The sequence below is a fragment of the Schistocerca americana genome, chromosome 4, assembly GCF_021461395.2.
Source record: "Schistocerca americana isolate TAMUIC-IGC-003095 chromosome 4, iqSchAmer2.1, whole genome shotgun sequence".
In the NCBI taxonomy this organism is placed as follows: domain Eukaryota; kingdom Metazoa; phylum Arthropoda; class Insecta; order Orthoptera; family Acrididae; genus Schistocerca; species Schistocerca americana.
In genome coordinates, this window is record NC_060122.1 from 235,190,297 (window position 1) to 235,210,462 (window position 20,166).

The following is a 20,166-nucleotide window of genomic DNA, read 5'->3' on the forward strand; positions in this document are numbered from 1 at the left end:
TTCTTCCAAATGCTTTCCTATGTATACCACATTTAAAATCGTAAAATGTAGTTGGCCAACCTTAAGGTTTTTATTTCTTTCTCTTTCCAAATTCCGATGAGGTATCTCCTCAAAATGAAGTAATCAAAGTTGTCGTTGTTTCCTTAGGATTAATCTGGAGAATGGGTCTACAAACTAATGAATGTGCAAAAAATCGTTGTTTTCTACTTCAACACTGGCTATAGAAACAGGACAAGAGCTACATTTACAGTTATCGGAAGCAGGATGGCCACTTATTTCTATTGAAGGCACACTGGTTTTGAGAATTTTACGGTTGCTACTCTAAAACGTTTCCACTGTACACACGATTAACTTCGGTCATGATTATCGTTATACTAGTATGGCCTGCTTCAAGGTCAGAGAATAGTTATGTAGAGTTCTATACACCAAAAGTTAGAGTTCGTTCCTAGAGACCGATGAAATGTAGCTCCTACGGAAGTCATGAGATTTGGAAATAAACTCAAGATACTAGGGTGTAAGTCCCATTATTACTGCTTCTGCTGAAAAGTTACTTTCTCACCAATTAAAGGCGTAAACCTGTAATTTATGGCCAGTTAGCCGTCGCTGGCTAACCGGGCGCACAGTTTTTACTTGTATTACAAAGGGAAAATTTTCTTTATCATTTCTTCGTTTCCAAACAAGCTGTCGTTAGCGGCAGAGTTGAATGACAAACCGACATTAATTTGAAATCGATCAACGTCGCGCTGGGGATCCCATGCAGCACATCGTCATTCGATGTCAGATACAACTCAGCGACACATAAAAAGCAATGGTGACCCGTAATCCTCCATTCTAAGCACGTAGCAGGCTTCATACGTGTATCTGCGTTGAGGAAGTGATTATTATACGTTACGCAGTACAACAAGAACGTTGAAAAACAAAGGGACTGCAGAGAAAGAGCAATCGAACTGACGGAATGTCATGTAGCTGTTCCTTTTATTCCTCACCACTTGTCAGACGCCTCTTTGGGGTGACACAAAGGGTTTCCGGTGGGACTTGCCCATAAATCTCTACATCAGACAAGTGTTATGGAGGAGGGGTGGAAGGAACCGCGACTTGCATAAAAATGGGTAATACCAGGAGAATAGCTTCTGTGTAAGATGCTGATGTCTCTTCAAGAACGGTTCTGAAATACATTGAAATATGTGCTATGGTACATTCTTCGAGGACAGATCAAAAATTTCAATAAATTTATTCGCTCATGAACCTGTTTCCACAAAATGCCAATAATGAGTACACGAAGTAGTTTGGGTGAGCTGTATATTCGTTCGTTTCGTTATGTACTTGTTTCTCGAAATATAATCTTACCGTTCATGCACTGCTTTTCGTCTCCTCCTGTAGCACCTACTTGTATTTGGTATGGTGCCACACTGTCTTGTTTCTGCACGATAAGTCAATATTTTTACCTTCCCACTCAAATTCTTTATTCCGTATTTCATATTTGTTTCTAGTCATCTCATTGTCCATGTCGAATTATTAGCGCAAGTATACTGATAACAAACGAAGTATAATAGTTGGGAAGAGTACGTCATTAATGACACTTAAAACACAAACCCACAACTAGAAAACAGTTGTCTCTGCTATCATATTCAGTATCATTTAACAAAAACACCTATTTATCTGCATGCTCAGAACTTCACGTTATCCGTATACTGTAGACCACATTGTTGTGATTTTCAGTCAGACTTTATAAAATCTTAAAGTAACACCCAATAATTCGAAGTAGAAGTAAAACTTACAAGATTTTACTGGAAATTTCTGCAGCTAGTTCTTCTTACGATTTTTTTTTCTGCCGGAAGTTAGTATAGATCTAAACTCAACCCAGAAGTAATACTTTAAAAGTGGTCATAAAGTCTTAAAGAGCTATGTCATAGCATGAACACGCTAACTATAAGCATATTTGTCTCCCATTAACTGGTGGGAAGGATAAAGTGCGGAGAAACGCAGCGAATAATTTTCCCAGAGTTTACAACTATGCTGCGGAGAACTGAGAAATGGGAACAGCGATTATTTACACGATGGATTGCCTTCTGTTTCTGCAATTGATACAGGTTTTCTCAGGAGCTCGCTAAGCAAATGCATTTCATTTACATCCATGCAATCATCCATGTATAGTTTCCAGCACGCTTATCGAATACAACTACTGTGTTACTTATCATATTACCTGAGACGAGAAGCATCCAAAATGCCCCACGGCGTACGTGATTCTTGGTTTTATTACTCTCTAAATGACTGCTCCAATAGGATTAATGAAGCGTCCTCACTGATACAGTATTCGCATGTCTCGTTCTCCGCAAGTAAGACGGAAGGAACTGAAATATATTGTGCAGTAGAAAGCACCCTCTGTTACCAACTTGATTAAGTTGCTAATCCATAAATATTATAAAAATGGATGTAGGGATGTGTGTATGTTTCGCATTTTCTCTTAAACCACCAGACTGATTTCATCCAAACTTAGTATGCATATCCCTTACTGACAGGCAGCATTGGATCTTGGAGTAAAAACCAACTACCTTTCACAGTTTAGGAGATATGACGTCAAAAACTCTGAGATACGTCAAAAATTGCCCCATTATACGCACCGTTAAATATTATTTCTTCTTTGCTGCACATTTTGGAGACAGTCCCTACAAAATTATGACATTGTGTGACACATTGATCTGGAGATATGACGTCAAAAACATCGAGAGGCTATGAAAACAGCCGCATAATGGATAACCTTTAATATTTATTACTTCTTTACTGCTAAGCTTATTAGAAACATGTTTCGCAGACAGTATTCACTCATGCATCTGAATGAATCCACACAAATATAGCAACGTATGACTCAGTGTGTAGCAGATATGAGTAGTAAATACTGAGATGCGTGAAAAAATGTCGCAACATACTTGAAGTTGCTTTACAGTTATTCATTACTGTTAAGACACTTCTAGAGTCGAGTCAGCTTATGGAAGTACCTGGCAGCCCTTTTCACTGCGTTAGCTGCGAAATGCAAACGGATGTAGGCGGAAACAGTAGCTGTCTATAAGTTATAAAGATGCGTTGCTTTAGAGAAGTTTAGAAAATCGCATCGTAGGCACCGAAGCGTCCAGAAAATGTTTCATAATTTCAAGGCATTTTGATGAATACACGTAAATGGAATTTTATCGATATTACACTACAAACACAGTTCATTTTTTATTTTCGTTTCTAATAGAAAATTGGCAAAATGAATCCCCCAGCAATGGTGAGTTTGTCAGTTAATAGCATACCAAAATATATCTTCATTATTGTTGTTGTTATCTTCGGCCGAAGACTGGTTTCATACAGCTTCCATTGCTATTCTAACACGTGTAATGCTCTAAACCTCTGAATAACAACTGTAACGTACTGTACATCCATTTCAGCTGCTTACTGTATTCATTTCTTTGTTGCCCTCTACATTCTTACAGCATCCCCCATCAACCACGCCCCACTTCACTCCAATACTAGACTGCTGATTCGTTGATGTCTCGGAACGTGTCCTAACAATCAATCCACTCTTTTAGTCAAATTTCTTTTCTCCGAAATATTAGTCAGCACGGCATCACCCACTACTCGTCCGATCTTCAGCATTCTTGTACTGCAACACATTCCAAATACTTCTAATCTCTTCATATATGGACTTCTTATCATCCACATTTGACCTCGATACAAGGCTACACAGCAGCCTTCAGAAATCTTAATATGTATACGATGTTAACATGTTTCTTTTGTTTAGATATGCTTTTCTTGCTATTCCCGGTCTTCATTTTTTATTCTTCCTATTTCAATTTCTTACTGTCCTAACAGCGAGATTCATCTACTTCTTTTTGTTTTGTATTTGCTACAGTAATTCCCTCAGTATAGCATGATTTAATTCGACTACATCCCACTACGCGGCCCCTCCCGCCGGAGGTTCGAGTCCTCCATCGGGCATGGGTGTGTAATTCCTTAGCATAAGTTAGTTTAAGTAGTGCGTAAGTGTAGGGACTGACGAACTAAGCAGTATGGTCCCTTAGGAATAAACACACACACACACACACACACACACACACACACACACACACATATATATATATATATATATATATATATATATATATATATATATATATACAACTATCATTGTTTTGAAACTGTGAGTCGTGCTTCGGTAGCTCAGTTGGTAGAGCACTTGCCCGCGAAAGGCAAAGGTCCCGAGTTCGAGTCTCGGTCGGGCACACAGTTTTAATCTGTCAGGAAGTTTCATATCAGCGCACACTCCGCTACAGAGTGAATATCTCATTCCGGAAACATCCCCCAGGCTGTGGCTAAGCCATGTCTCCGCAATATCCTTTCTTTCAGGAGTGCTAGTTCTGCAAGGTTCGCAGGCGAGCTTCGGTAAAGTTTGGAAGGTAGGAGACGAGGTACTGGCAGAAGTGAAGCTGTGAGTACCGGGCGTGAGTCGTGCTTCGGTAGCTCAGTTGGTAGAGCACTTGCCCGCCAAAGGCAAAGGTCCCGAGTTCGAGTCTCGGTCGGGCACACAGTTTTAATCTGCCAGAAAGTTTCATATCAGCGCACACTCCGCTACAGAGTGAAAATATAATTCTGGGTATCATTGTTTTGTTTTTATCAGTGTTCGTTGCACTTCTAAGTCGTTTGCTGTCGGCGTACCTCAGAGTTTTTACTTATTTTCCGGAGCCTTAAACCTTTCTAGAAATTATTGTTTTTCCTTACTGCTTGCTCAGTGCAGACACATAATAACACCTAGATAGGCTACAACGCTCTCTCACTCTCTTCTCAACCACTGCTTCCCCTTCATGACCTTCGACTACACAACTGACGTCTAGTTTCTGTGTTTTACCCTTGCTACGTTAAAAATTCCAAGAATTGTATTATTGCTAAAAACACAGGTTTGTATATCCTTGACCTATCTTCTAAGATAAGTCGTAGAGCCGGTATTGCCTCGCGTGTTCCTACATTTCTCTAGGCTTTCCGGCAGTCGTTCTTCCCGCGAACCATATGCGACTGGAACAGGAATTGGAGGTAATGACAGTGTCACGTAAAGTGCCCTCCGCCACACACCGTTGGGTGGCTTTCGGAGTATAAATGTAGATGTAGAACCCGAACAGTTCCACCCGAGGTCGGCTGCTACGAGATTTCCCAGTCTTCTGTAAATATTTCCTGTTAATATTTTACAACCATGACTTGGTAAAGTGATAGTTCGACAATATTCACACTTGTCAACATCTGCTTTCTTTGGAAATGAAAGTCTGTGGGCAGTTCGCCTGTCTCCTACAACGAGTCTATCATGTGGAATTGTTTTGTCATGGCTGCCTCTCCCGAAGATAGGAGTAGCACTGAGGGAATTTTGTCTATAGCAGGGGCCATCTGTCAGTTTCTGCTTCCTTTGGAACATGAAGTCTGAAGGTATTTCGCTGTCTCACACAACTAGTTGGAATGGTAATGTCATATCTGGCTCTTCCAAGGAAATGAGTAACAATGAGGGAATGTCGTCTACTCCAGCAGCCTTGGTTAGACTTAGCTCGTTAAGTGGTCTGTAATATTCTTATCGCATCTCCCATCACATCCTGATCCGCTTTCTCTTCCCTGTCTATAATATACAAGTGGATTTCCCTTGTATAATCCCTCTATAGATTGCTTCCACCCTTCAGCTTTCCATTCTTTACTTACCACTGGTTTTGCATCTGCCGTCTTGATGTTCATAGAGCTTCTTGACCTTTCTCCAAGGGCTTCTTTATTTGCCTTTAGGCGATCGATTTCTGTCTTTGCTCTAGTTACACATGCTTCTATAGTCTGGCAATTATTCTCTTGCCATTCCTGTTTAGCCATTTTGCACTTTCTGTCAATCTGATTTTGTAGACGCCTTATTCCCTTTTGCTTTCTACATACGCTGCATTTTTATGTTTCTCCTTTCAGCCATTGCATACAGTATCTCCTATTATATGCAAGAATTTCTTCTACGATTCGCCTTTTTATCTATTTTATTCTCTGTTGCCTTCACACTATCATCTCTCAAAGCTTCCCATCCTTCTCCTTCTACATTTATTTCCTCTGTTGCATTCAAACGCTGCGTAATGCTTCCTTTGAAACTCTCAAAAGCCCTTAGTTCTATCAACTTATTCAGGCCCCATCTGCTAAATTTCCTACTTTTTTGCTGGTCATCAGTTTTAAACTACAGATCATAACCAATAAACAGTTGTCAGAGTCCACAATTATCCCTGGAAAGACCTTCGAGGTTAAGAGCTGACAAACTGAAGAATTATGTCATAAATTATCTAACGGGTTATATAATATCTCTACCAATATGTTCCCTTAATGACAACTGTGCGCAACTGCCACAAGAGATCACTAACCTCACGCAACTATACCCCGCGTTTTCAGCTACCAGTGACTGGAGGAATATAACACGACGCAGCCATTACTTTCGTCACGAATTTAGTTTTGTGCGCATTAGGCCGTGGTATAAGAGAAGTTTCTGTGCCTAAAGTTTCGTGTCCTACGACTGGAGATATCCTCAGAGGCTATAAAGATGTACTGAGTTAATTTCCACTCTTAAACGAGCTAAGCCAGTCGAGCTGCTTCTCTGTAACTGTGCCACGGGCAGTTCGTGACGTCATCCACCAGAATTACGTTGCTGTTACGCTTGTGCTGCAAAGGAGTTGGCGATTATAGGAAACGGTAGGAAGAAGTCGCGATCCGAGCGTAATGCGGTTACGTAAAAATAGCTCGCCTCTACGAGCTTGTTTTTTGAAAAGGAAGTAAAGGTGTTATATAACTTGTAAGCTTCAAAATATACCTTACTTTCTTTAATTGAATGTTGCAATAAAAAGGGCATATGAGTGAAGAAGCTTGGTTTCCATTGAAAAGTACCACCATGAGCATGAGAAGAATTCTCCCTTTGCAGCACGACGCCATTCAAATACTGTTTCCAGTAGTTGACTGCGTCTGTAACTCCCCAATCCCGGTCAAACAATCTCACCAAAGACCGCAGAAACTTTCCACGAAGCATTTCATTATCTTCGGTTTCTCTGAATTGGTGAGCCGTTCGTGAATTATCTGCCAAGATGTTTCCTATGACAATTGCGGTTAGCGTGAAAGGCTGTGGAGAAATTTTTCATGTCAGCTCACTCTCGAATACAAAGCCCAGGAATTTCCAGTTTGTTACAGACTGTCAATTTGCTACGATTTTTTCTGCCTCTAGCATCCGCATCCGAAATTCTTCAGCAAAGAATGCAGCAACGTAGCGGAATATGAGAGGCGCAGAAAGTAATGACATTTGAAAGCCTTAAATCATCACACGGATCAAAATACGCCACTTATCACCATTAAATTGCAAAATTAACCGAAAATATTAATTTCGGTGTATGTGTCCAAAACGTTGTAAGATGTTCAATAATCGTACAGCATCCTATATACTAAAAAACCATCTCGGAACCCTGTACCAGATGCAGCGTAATTACTGACCTTATTTAACAATCTGAAATGCTATTATAATCTGCTCATCAAGATGTTAAAGAATGAATACAATAAGACAAATATTTACATTTAGAAACTGTGTTTTCCTTGGGGGAGCGTTACTGACAGAGCACAAATGCATCCAGTATTTGAGGATGGAAGCACTGAGCGACTACCATTAGACTTTACACATAATTTAAAATCTTTACGAAACTTTTTCTTTCTGACAACCCTCACAAAATTAAGAAACGATAAAGTTTATCGCTTTCTACATTTTCGCTGTTCCTGAAGTCAGATTTCAGCATCAGGTATGGCGTTTCAATTTACTGGTTCTTTACTACTAACTCTATGCTCAACACAGTACGCAAACAATAACAACGTTTATCACTGAATGTACTTGCACAATTACATCTCTGTACGACGCACGTAGTTCAGGAGGTATAACGTCACAACTTTTAGATGTGTGAAAATCTAGCTTTCGCTTGAAATTATCCAGTACATATTTACCCGCTTTTTCATAATGACAGCACTTAGCGGGTTCCAACAAAGTTCAAACGTAGTTTGAAACATTTACTAAACATTTATCGCTTTATGCTTAAAGACAAATACAGAGACAAAAAAAATAGTTCGCAACACAAAATGATAATTAATGTAGAGCAATGAAATTTCTGGAGTACGTTTCTCTAGCTAACATCTTTAACTGATTATCATTGCAACCTCACGGGTTAATGCAAGCGCGAGAAAGGCCATTGCAAGAGTGAAATGCTGGTACGTTAATAAACTGTGTAGCCACAAAAATGTTGAATGAAAGCATGCAAACGTGTATGCAGGGTGCAGTATAGGCGCCAGATTCAGTTTATGGAGTGAAGTTCCATGGGTTTTGCCATTGCAAGAGTGAAATGCTGGTCCGTTAATAAACTGTGTAGCCGCAAAAATGTTGAATGAAAGCATGCAAACGTGTATGCAGGGTACAGTGTAGGCGCCAGATTCAGTTTATGGAGTGAAGTTCCATGCGTTTAGCACTTACATTACAGGGAAAGTTAATCTGTCTGTGGATGGCGCTGGAGTTGTCGTCCGATGGCGTCCCGTATGTGCTAGATTGGAGACAGATCTGGCTGATTTACAACAGCGGTATGTGGGGGACCGTTATCCTTTGAAAAACACTGCCTGGATGGTGTTTATGAATGGCACAAATGGTTCAAATGGCTCTAAGCACTATGGGACCTAACACCTGAAGTCATCAGTCCCCGGCGGCCGGTGTGGCCGTGCGGTTCTAGGCGCTTCAGTCTGGAACCGCGTGACCACTATGGTCGCGGGTTCGAGTCCTGCCTCGGGCATGAATGTGTGTGATGCCCTTAGGTTAGTTCCGTTTAAGTAGCTCTAAGTTCTCGGGGACTGATGACCACAGATGTTAAGTCCCATAGTGCTGAGAGCCATTTGAACCATTTTTGAAGAAGGGAAATCAAGCTTTATCAATAACTTGTTCTCTATTATTGGCGTTCCAAAGAAAAGATTTTCGTGTTACCTTTGTAACCGTTCCCATTTAAACATGTTTGCTTTGCACATACATAACTTCAAGCTTTTCGTTATTTGGCAGTGCTATCTACCAGCAACGTGTAATAAATTTTCTTGTACCGTAAATTGGTTTCTGGGATAAATTTACCGAACATATTATTTGGCACTGCGCCTACACTGATGAGCCAAAATGTTACATCCACCAACTTTCTATATTGTTTGTCCGTCTTTGGAACCAAATACACCACTGATTCTGCGTGTCAGGGGTCCGACGGTTTGTTGGTAGGTTTGTGGAGGTATATGGCACTAGATGTCTACGCACAGGTCATGTAATACGCGTAAATAACGGGGCGCAGATCTATGCACGTGGTGATGGCGCCCGATAGCGACCCAGAAGGGTTCAAAAAAATGGTTCAAATGGCTCTGAGCTATATGGGACTTAACGTCTAAGATCATCAGTCCCCTAGAACTTAGAACTACTTAAACCTAACTAACCTAAGGAAATCACACACATCCATGCCCGAGGCAGAATTCAAACCTGCGACTGTAGCGGTCGCACGGTTTCAGACTGTAGCGCCTAGAACCGCTCGGCCACCCCGGCCGGCCAGATGGCTTCCATAGGTTTTACATTAGGTGAAATTGGTCACCGAGAAATCAACATGAGTTCACTATAACCCTTCTCAAACCCGGTTCTGACTCCGAGACTCGGACGATGACACTGTTGAAAGATGACGTCAACGTCGGGGAAGACATAAAGCATGAAGAGATGCAGGGGGGTTCGCAACTGTAGGCGTGTCTTCGATTTCTGCCACAGGTCCCACTCAAGCACACGAGAATATCTACCGTAGCATACTACTGCCCCGCCAGTCTGCGTCCGGGGCGCTCTTCACTTTACGAGCCGCCGTTCACCTTGATGATGACACCATCGACATAGTGTACCAAAAATATAATTCAGCCGAAGAGCCCTTCGCGTTTCTATTGATCAACGGCCGAATCCCGTGCGCACTGCAGTTCAAGGAGGGGTGGTCTCCTGCGTGGCTCCATGTTCAACAATATACGATGAACAGTGTGCTCCGAAACACTTACGTGTGCCCCAGCATTCTGCTCTTTCGGCACAGATGCCAAAGATCACAATCTGTTGTTATTTATAGAGCAGACAAGACTCCGAACTTCACGTTCTGAGAAAAGTCGTGGGCGTCGAGCCACTTAGCGCCTAGTGATAGTTTGACTGTCCTACCTCTTTTTGTTGATGCTCACTACAGTAGCTCGTGAAGATTAGATCAGCTTCACCGTTCTCGAGATACTCGTTCACGGGCTCTGCGTAACAATAAGCTCCCCTTTGTCAAAGTCGCTTATCTCAATGGATTTCCTCATTTGAAGCCCGTGTCTTCACTAGGGTGATTCCCCGTCCGAATCTGCTACACTTACATACTTTTTTACCGCATCACGTGACCGCAATGTCACGGTGGCCAGTGGTCGTAATCTTCTGGCTCATCAGTGTATTTGAATGATGTTTGAATGCTTGAGATAAATACAAAACGTGAATCAAATGTGAATCTATGTATTACGGTAATATACGGTAGTGTACATGTCTGGTTCTCCATGACATTGATGAAATGAATTCATACAATGAGTTCTTTACTGCTTTCTTGAAAATGAACTGCAAACAATTTACTAGTGAAAAGCACGTAGTTTGATCTGAAAACTTGATCGGTGACATAAAGTAATCAAAAGTACAAATTAATTTTCATTTAGCTTGAATAGTTTAGAGATTAATGAAAGTTGCTCGACGGCAATATTACAACATCTCTGCTTGTCACTGAAACACGTAAAACAATGAATATTTTACGAAAGACTTTTATCTCAGATTTTACTGGATGAAGATAAAATCTGTGGTTTCCTTTTTCTTTATATTAATTTTCGTCGAATTTTCACTAATAGAAAGTAAAACATTGATGCAGTTTCGTTTTGATCTTCGGTTACTAAATTATTACGGCGCAAAACTACGCTACATGGGTCGTATAAGTTTACCAAGCGAGATTACTTTACTTGCATAAGCGTCGAGTGTTGGCTCAGTAGACCGTGAACACATTTGAAATGGATCTGTTTCAATGGGAATGCAAAATGTTTGTAAAACGTGTCAGCTGAAAAGCATGTGAAATATTGCTACACTACGCTTAGTCGGGTCGCCAGGTAAAAAATTGTCTTTCAGCTGGGTGAAAACAGATTACATAGTTCCTTGAATTAATGCACTTCGCCTAAGAATCGAAGTATAGGCCCACTGACTGCTTGCGCCTGATAATTACTTAAAAGGACTACATAAAGGATAGCTAGCTTTTATATTTATTACACGAGTATTAATCAAGGAGGCAGAATATCATGTTTAAATCTATTAATGGAGTTTTCGTCTTACTCCACCTCAGATACACTGAAGATGGGGGCTAGGATTACAATATAAAAGTTTTGATTTACTTTACAACATATGGTTCAAAAAATTATTAGACAGTTTTGTTGAACTTGGGCCAAATAAAGGCAAATAAAATTAATCAGAATAACAGAATGATGTGGTCTCCTGCATTACACGAAAGTTTAAGAAAATTCGTCAGTCCACTAAATCGAGTGAAGCAGCGATGAATTCAGAAATCGAATTAAATGCTCGTACACTCGCTCATACCGCAAGAACTCGAAATAAACACTACATTATTACTACCAGGACCACAAAAAAAAAAAAAAAAAACCTCAATGTCTACTCAGCAGAGAATGCTCTGGCCAACACATCGGACAATAAGCACAACGATGAGAGAACCAATTTAATATAAATTAGGAATACGTTTCGTATAACATTCACGTTCTGAAGGTGCACAGATTTACTGTAAATTAACAAGGAATAGGCTTGAACTCTACTACTGACCAACTGCAGTGTGGCTGCACAGAGCCACCGACTTAAAAGTACCGAAAACTCTTATTCAGTCTAAAATTCAACATCTCCCCTGTCGTAACTCACCTCGCACAGCGAGAAAGATTCCATTACACTGATGATCTGCGAAGACAAAATCTTTTTTATTCTACACGTGGAGCCAACCTCACTCATACAGGAAATGTTTCTTACTAAAAGCTCAAGAATGACCTTAAATCTTAACAAAAGTTATTCCTAAAATTAAATAGCGTGGCTACCCCTGACTTCAAAAGCAACTGAAATAAAAATGACAAATTCACACAAAACAATCCAAATACCTCTATCTGTGGACTGTCCACAGAGCAGTCCGTACCCATCAGGCCCCAGCACAACACTCCCCGAGCATAAACGCGCTAACTGCTTACTGTGGTCTGGTCTGGTGTGTGTGTGTGTGTGTGTGTGTGTGTGTGTGTGTGTTTAGCCACCAAACATATGAAAGCCATATCTTGCTAACATAACTTTTGTTTCTTACGTACCCGTTCTGATGACCTTACTAGATCTCTCTGTCTGTCTGCTTACACTGCTGCTACTGGAAAAACTGCAGTAACAGGTGAAAGCTGCCGCAACGGACAAAACTCCAATGCGTGTTCTTACAAAAATTGACATTCATTCGCCGGCCGGTGTGGTCGAGCGGTTCTAGGCGCTTCAGTCTGGAACCGCGCGTCAGCTACGGTCGCAGGTTCGAATCATGTCTCGGGCATGGATATGTGTGATGTCCTGATGACCTCAGATGTTAAGTCCCATAGCGCTCAGAGCCATTTGAACCATTTGACATTCATTCGTTTCACTGACAAACAATAGGTTAAACGATGGAACACGGTTATGGTGTTTACTAGTAATGTTTACTTGTAACACAATAAACAAAAGAAACAAAGCACTTTTCTTTGAGACGCTCGTGGTACAGAAAAGCAACAGAGGCAACGAAAAATTAGCAGAAGGCTACACGGTTCAATCAAATTAATGTGACTACCACGTGTTACAATGTCAACTTGCATTAGCCTTCACAGACGGCAAGTGGCAGCACTATTAGCGGAGGGTATATAAGGTTTGTCCTGAGGTCGCGGAAAACAGTGCATACGTTGTCTTAAGGTGGAAACAAAGAAATCTGTATGGCGTCCAAAAGGAAATGTACATTGGCTTTTTGACCAAGGGTAGAAGCATCTCAGTTCGTAACTAGTTCGCGTGCCGCCGTCGTCAAAGTACTTTATATCGAGCATAACGAAAGCTATCGAAAACAGGCACCAAGGCACCTGTTGTCCACCACGGACCATAAACGACAGCGGCGAACGTCGGCCGCCGAGATGTGTACCGGCGAATAGACGTGCGACTGTTGAGCAACTGACCGCTCTGGCGAACCAAAGGGCTAACAATAGCGTCTCCTCAACGACCTTTCTGTGAACTACGCTGCTTTGGGCATCCGCAGCGGGTGCTTGGTTGAAAGACCCGTTCTGACTGCTGTTCATTATCGACGAAGACCGAAATTTGCACCCCAGTACCGGAAATGGACGTCCACTGAGTGGTGACAGGTGGCCTTTTCAGGTGAACCATGTTTGATGGCCAGCAGACTGGTGACAGTTGCCAGGTACGGTATGATAAGTCCGAAAGCAAACACACTGCAACAATCGAGGGAGAGTTATGGTCTGGGGAACGTTTTCGTAGCATTACCTGGGTGATATCGTCATTCTGGAAGGCAAAATGAATCTACGTTAAGCCTGCATGTATCCTTGAGGGCCATGTCCACCCGTACGTGCAGTGTGCTTTTCTCCGGCGTGATGGAATCTACGAGCGAGACAATGCAACGTGTCACACATCTCGCAGTGTATGTGCGTGGTTCAAAGAGGTTCAGGATGACTTATTCGTACTCCATTTGACACCCAACTCTCCGGGTTTAAACTCAACAGAGAGTATGTTCGCGCCGTGAATGCTCAACCGAGGAACCTAGCGCAGCTGGCCACAGCACCGAAGCTGGCCTGCCCCTTATACGTTTAGGTACTTTCCATAACATCACTGACACTCTGATCTGTCTCCCATTTACAAGAAGGTGCTTAGTAATTTTGAGCGAGGCTGGCGACTGGGGATTTAAATCTGACGATACTGTTCTGGGTCTTACAACTTTTTACAGCGCATGTAGTACAGAGGTCGCAAGCATAGCGGTATTTGAATTTTGTAACCACTTTTCCATCCGGCTACAGATTATAAAGATAAATTTTATCCATGAATTAGTATCCCTTGCATTTTGACACTTCCCACGCTTTTTGGGTGGATACGATTTAAATCTGACGATACTGTTTTGGGTCTTAAAATTTTTTACAGCGCATGTAGTACAGTGGTCGCAAGCATAGCGGTATTTGAATTTTGTAACCATTTTTGTATCCGGCTACAGATTATTGAGATAAATTTTACCCATCAATTAGTACCCCTTGCATTTTGACCCTTCCCTCGCTTTATGGGTAGATTTCAGTTTTTCTTTCGGGGCTACTTCCGTGACGAGATCGTTTTGTGCGCTGGACGTGTCCTAAGCAGTTGAATGGGGAAGTGAACGTTTCGTGGGTGGTACGTGGTGTCACGGATCGAATGGACGCTTCTCACATGTTGGTGAACAATAGACCGCTGCGTAGCAGTTCCGGTGGGGCGAGGGCAGCGTAGCGATCAGTTACGGGTGGTGCGCCGGTTGTGGCGGAGTGTCCAGACGAACCAATTACAGCCTGCTGACCGCGGCCAGTAGTTTCACTCGAAACGCCGCCACTCATTCATCACGGAGACAACCAGGAAAAACACAAATTCCTTCACAGTGGTCACGCTTTCCGTTGACACTAACATGTCACAAGTACAGTTTAATACGATTTCTGGACAGATTCATATATAAACTTTTGAAACACATTTGTTAACACTTATAGTGTTAGCAACGGAGTTTAGATGCACAGCAGTGTATGGCAACTCAAAAAAGAAACTTGTTGGAGAAAATTATCAGATGTACATGATTTTGGCGCTTTCTTTTTGAAATTTTATGAAATGCGCCTAACAATACTTGGCTATCACAAGTGAAATCAGAAGACAACCTCTGCATATACTGGTTACAGCAACCACTTGCTAGTTCTTCAACAGGGTGATAGCATTAAAACTGTACCGAAAATTGTTTACTGCATTGCGTGCAACGTAACATATGTTACGGCGTAGTCAGCGCCGGATCACCAGGCGGGAACGATAGAGAAGAGACGGCTGTGAGAAGAGGTCAGGCAGTTACACGCTGATAGACCGCCCTCCAGGAAGATAACGCGACAGCAGCGGCGTCAGGGTGAAGCGCCGTGCCCGACTGCTGGCAACCTACTTCGTCAGCAGCTTCAACGTTAGCCACATCGTTAGCCGAGGCACTGTAGCCTCTATCATTAACAAACCTCTATGTAGTACAGACTTGTGCTCGTCTACTCTGAAGTAGACAGATGAATCTGTATCTCTTCCTTTGGTTGTGACACATCTCACAAAGTTAAATACTTGTAGTTGTCAGTTTAATAAGCCCGAGCTGCAAAATACTAACGCGAATTCTTTACAGACGAATGGAAAAACTAGTAGAAGCCAACCTTGGGGAAGATCAGTTTGGATTCCGTAGAAATATTGGAACACGTGAGGCAATACTGACCTTACGACTTATCTTAGAAGAAATATTAAGGAAAGGCAAACCTACGTTTCTAGCATTTGTAGACTTAGAGAAAGCTTTTGACAGTGTTGACTGGAATACTCTCTTTCAAATGCTAAAGGTGGCAGGGGTAAAATACAGGGAGCGAAAGGCTATTCACAATTTGTACAGAAATCAGATGGCAGTTATAAGAGTCGAGGGACATGAAATTGAAGCAGCGGTTGGGAGGGAGTGACACAAGGTTGTAGACTCTCCCCGATGTTATTCAATCTGTATATTGAACAAGCAGTAAAGGAAACAAAAGAAAAATTCGGAGTAGGTATTAAAATCCAGGGAGAAGAAATAAAAACTTTGAGGTTCGCCGATGACATTGTAATTCTGTCAGAGACAGCAAAGGACTTGGAAGAGCAGTTGAATGGAATGGGCAGTGTCTTGAAAGGAGGATATAAGATGAACACCAACAAAAGCAAAACGAGGATAATGGAATGTAGTCGAATTAAGTCGGGTGATGCTGAGGGAATTAGATTAGGAAATAAAACACTTAAAGTATTAAATGAGTTTTGCTATTTGTGGGGCAAAATAACTGATGGTCGAAGTAGAGAGGATATAAAATGTAGACTGGCAATGGCAAGGAAAGCGTTTCGAAGAAGAGAAATTTGTTAACATCGAGTATAGATGTAAGTGTCAGGAAGTCGTTTCTGAAGGTATTTGCATGGAGTGCAGCCATGTATGGAGGTGAAACATGGACGATAAATAGTTTGGATAAGAAGAGAACAGAAGCTTTCGAAATGTGGTGCTACAGAAGAATGCTGAAGATTAGATGGGTAGATCACATAACTAATGAGGAGGTATTGAATAGAATTGGGGAGAAGAGGAATTTGTGGCACAATTTGACAAGAAGAAGGGACCGGGTGGTAGGACATGTTCTGAGGCATCAAGGGATCACAAATTTAGCATTTGAGGGCAGTGTGGAGGGTAAAAGTCATAGAGGGAGACCAATAGATGAATATACTAAGCAGATTCAGAAGGACGTAGGTTGCAGTTAAGTACTTGGAGATGAAGAAGCTTGCGCAGGATAGAGTAGCATGGAGAGCTGCATCAAACCAGTCTCAGGACCATAACAACAACAACAATAAACCTCATCAATATGAGTTGTCTAGTTGTTTGTCTAGCGAACCGAGTATGCAGGATTCCTTGACATAAGAACAAAAATGTAACCGATATGATTAAATAACAACCCTGAAGGACGCTGAATACCACAACTTATTCCTAAAGTTAAATATAGGGCCATGCGGAGTGGCCACGCGGTTTGAGCCCCCATGAGTTAAAAAGAAAAGGGTGTGCTATGAAAATTAAGAGCTGAGCTGCGCGGAGTGGCCGGGCTGTTAGACGCGGAATGTCACAGACTGCGCGGCCCCTTCCGCCGGAGGTTCGAGTCCTCCCTCGGGCATGGGTATGTGTGTTGTTCCTAGCATAAGCTAGTTTAAGTGCTGTGTAAGTATAGGGACCGACAATCTTCGAAGTTTGGTCCCTTTGGAATTCACACACATTTGACTGCAATAATCTGAAGAAGCAGATGCCACACACTGGGTTAGAATCTAGAAAATTGTTCATGAATCACAATAATTATTTCTGAGCCAGGAAGGTTCGTTCAACATGTTGGCTAGAGTAATGCTGGAACTACTGAACCTGGTCATAGAACTGGCCATCCGTATCTTCAGAAGGTTTAATTCGGTTCGAATGAAATATTTTTATTCAGCGAAATCAGGGCGAAATCTTTTTTAAATGCGTGAGGTATGTTCTTAATTACGAACACTTATTCCATTACTTAATTATTAATTTTTAATGATTAACTTATGACAGGAGTGCAGGCAAAAAGAGAAATGTTTAAAATGCGAGCGAAGAACAGGGTTAAGTTTCCACGACCTTCCGCCTTCTTTTTCATTCTGTTTTTAAGTATGTACTATTATCTTCGTGAATCAGCCTTAAAATCCAGCTACTAGCCGTAACTCCGGCTTTGAGCCACTTTTCAATCGACAGCTGCAAAATGCCGTTACTTTAAGTGAGAAAAGAAAACAGAATATTTTACTAAAATACTAATGAAACACATATGCTCGAATATTCAAACAATTATTATTTCTATAGTACTGTTAATAAGTTGTCACAAAATAGAAATATAATTTCTAAATATGTAGTATATTAAATGTATTAAGAATATAAAAATACTCCTAATAAAATAAGTACATAATTTCATATCTTTGAGTTTTTCCTTGATAAATTTAACTTTGTTAAATTATATTGTACTATTACATATTTCTTATCTGCTTCAACCATCTCCTAGGAAAGGGAACACTTTGGTGTCGGAAGCTTAGTACTTACTGTAAAGGTTTACGAGGATTCAAGTGCTGTAGCCGATGAAGATACATATGTCGGTGAGGAAGAAGATGAAGAAGGAAATGAATGTGAAGTACAAGAAGCAAGCGAGAAAGAAGATTAAGAAGAATTATCAAACTTTCGGTTTTTGTTACTAAAATATATTATCTGTAGTAACAGAGTCAGTTTTGTTATACCGTTCACCATTAATATTATAAAACTTCACTGAAAACTATTTTTGTGTATTTCATCAAATTTTTCAAATTCTTTTCTCCATATTTCATCCGTTATTTTGAATTCTTTTACTTCCAAGTAAAAGTCGGGGTCAGAAACATCAAAAACCCCATCATACTCCCATTTTTGACCATGTTGGAGCAAGTGGGAAGTAAATGATCGTCTTGTCCAAATCAATCGAAAAGAACTCTCATCCACATTCTTACAGCTTTATTGATGCGCAGTAGTTAAAACGTGCAGACGGTCCTTAGTGTGTAGACCTCTGCCGGTGGTTTCTGGGTAAATTGAAATAAGAACATTTGATGGCCAATTTTCCATTTCTTCAGATGAAGCCTGCTTCAGCTTATCACGGTATGTGAAATTACAGAATATACACTGAAGCGTCAAAGAAACTGGTATAGGCATTCACATTCAAATACAGAGATTTGTAAACAGGCAGAATACGGCGCTGCGGTCGGAAACGCCTATATGATGGGCTTATTTCAATAGTGGTACAGGTCCATTTTTGTTCATTCTGAGATACAGGGTCCTAAAGTTAAATGAGCGCTGAAAAATCTGCAGCAGAGATACCAGAAATATTCAAGCATATGGTTTCTTGCTAGACATGAACCTTTCTTTCTGTTTGTTTCGACCATTAATATCGGAAGCATCATAGAAAAGTGGAGGTAATGGACTTCTACCACTATTGTAATAAGCCTTTCATATAAGACTACAAGTGTCTGGTGCAAATTTTACATCGGTTACTGCTGCTAGCACGGCAGGTTATCAAGATTTAAGAGAGTTTGAAAGTGGTGTTACAGACGGTGCACGACCGATGGGACACAGAAAATCCCACGTAGCGATGAAGTGCGGATTTTTCCATGCGATCATTACACGAGTTTACCGTGAATATCAGGGATCCGGTAAAATATCAAATATTCGACATCACTGCGGCCCGAGAAAGATCCTGCAAGAACTGGACCAACGACGACTCAAAAGAATCGTTCAACGTGACAGACATGCTACTCTTCCGCAAACTGATAAAATTTTGTTGCTGGGCCATCAACAAGTTTCAGCGCGTGAACCATTCAACGGAACATCATCGATATGGGCTTTCGGAGCCAAAGGCCACTCGCACAGCCGTGATGACAGTGCGGTGCAAAACTTTACGTCTCGCCTGGGCCGTTAACACCGACACAGGACAGTTGACGACTGGAAACATGTTACCTCGTCGGACGAGTATTGTTTCATATTGTATCGAACGTATGGAGGTGTACGGGTATGGAGACAACCTCATGAATCCATGGACCCTGCATTTCACCAGGGGACTGGTGAAGCTGGTGGAAGTTCTGTAATGGTGTGGGGCGTGTGCAGTTGCAATGATAGATACGATTCTGACAGATGACACGTACGTAAGTATCCTATCTGATCACCTGCATCCGTTCATGTCAATTGTGCATTCCAACGGACTTGGGCAATTCCAGCAGGACAATGCGACACCCTACAAGTACAGAATTGCTACAGAGTGGATCCAGGAATACTCTTCTGAGTTTAAAAATTGCCGATGGCCACCAAACTCCCCAGACACGAACGTTATTGAGCATATCTGGGATGCCTTCTAACGTGTTGTTCAGAGGAGACTTCCATCCCCTCGTACTCTCACTGATTTATAGACAGCCCTGCAGGATTCATGGTGTCAGTTAGCTCCTGCACTACTTCAGACATTAGTCGAGTCCATGCCACGTTGTGTTGCGGCTCTTTTGCGTGTTCGCGGGTGCCCTACGCGATATTAGGCAGGCGTACCAGTTTCTTTGGCTCCTCAGTCTATGTTGTTCTACATCATAGTATACCAAATGGTAGATGCATTATGTTCAGATTGGTGTTTGGTGCACGGTAAGAAAGTTTTGTTATGTAATGTGTTCTTTTTGAGTTGGTATCTCGTGCCAAGTTGTCGTGTTAATGAATAAAATGTGGCATT

The 20,166-nt window shown here is 41.5% G+C and overlaps 1 non-coding gene across 1 annotated transcript; it reads left to right on the top strand.

Moving 5' to 3' along the window:
• The first annotated feature begins 4,486 nt into the window (after window positions 1–4,486).
• On the top strand, window positions 4,487–4,561 carry Trnaw-cca. The gene has a single exon. It is a non-coding gene; the product is annotated as a tRNA-Trp (tRNA).
• The last annotated feature ends 15,605 nt before the right edge of the window (window positions 4,562–20,166 follow it).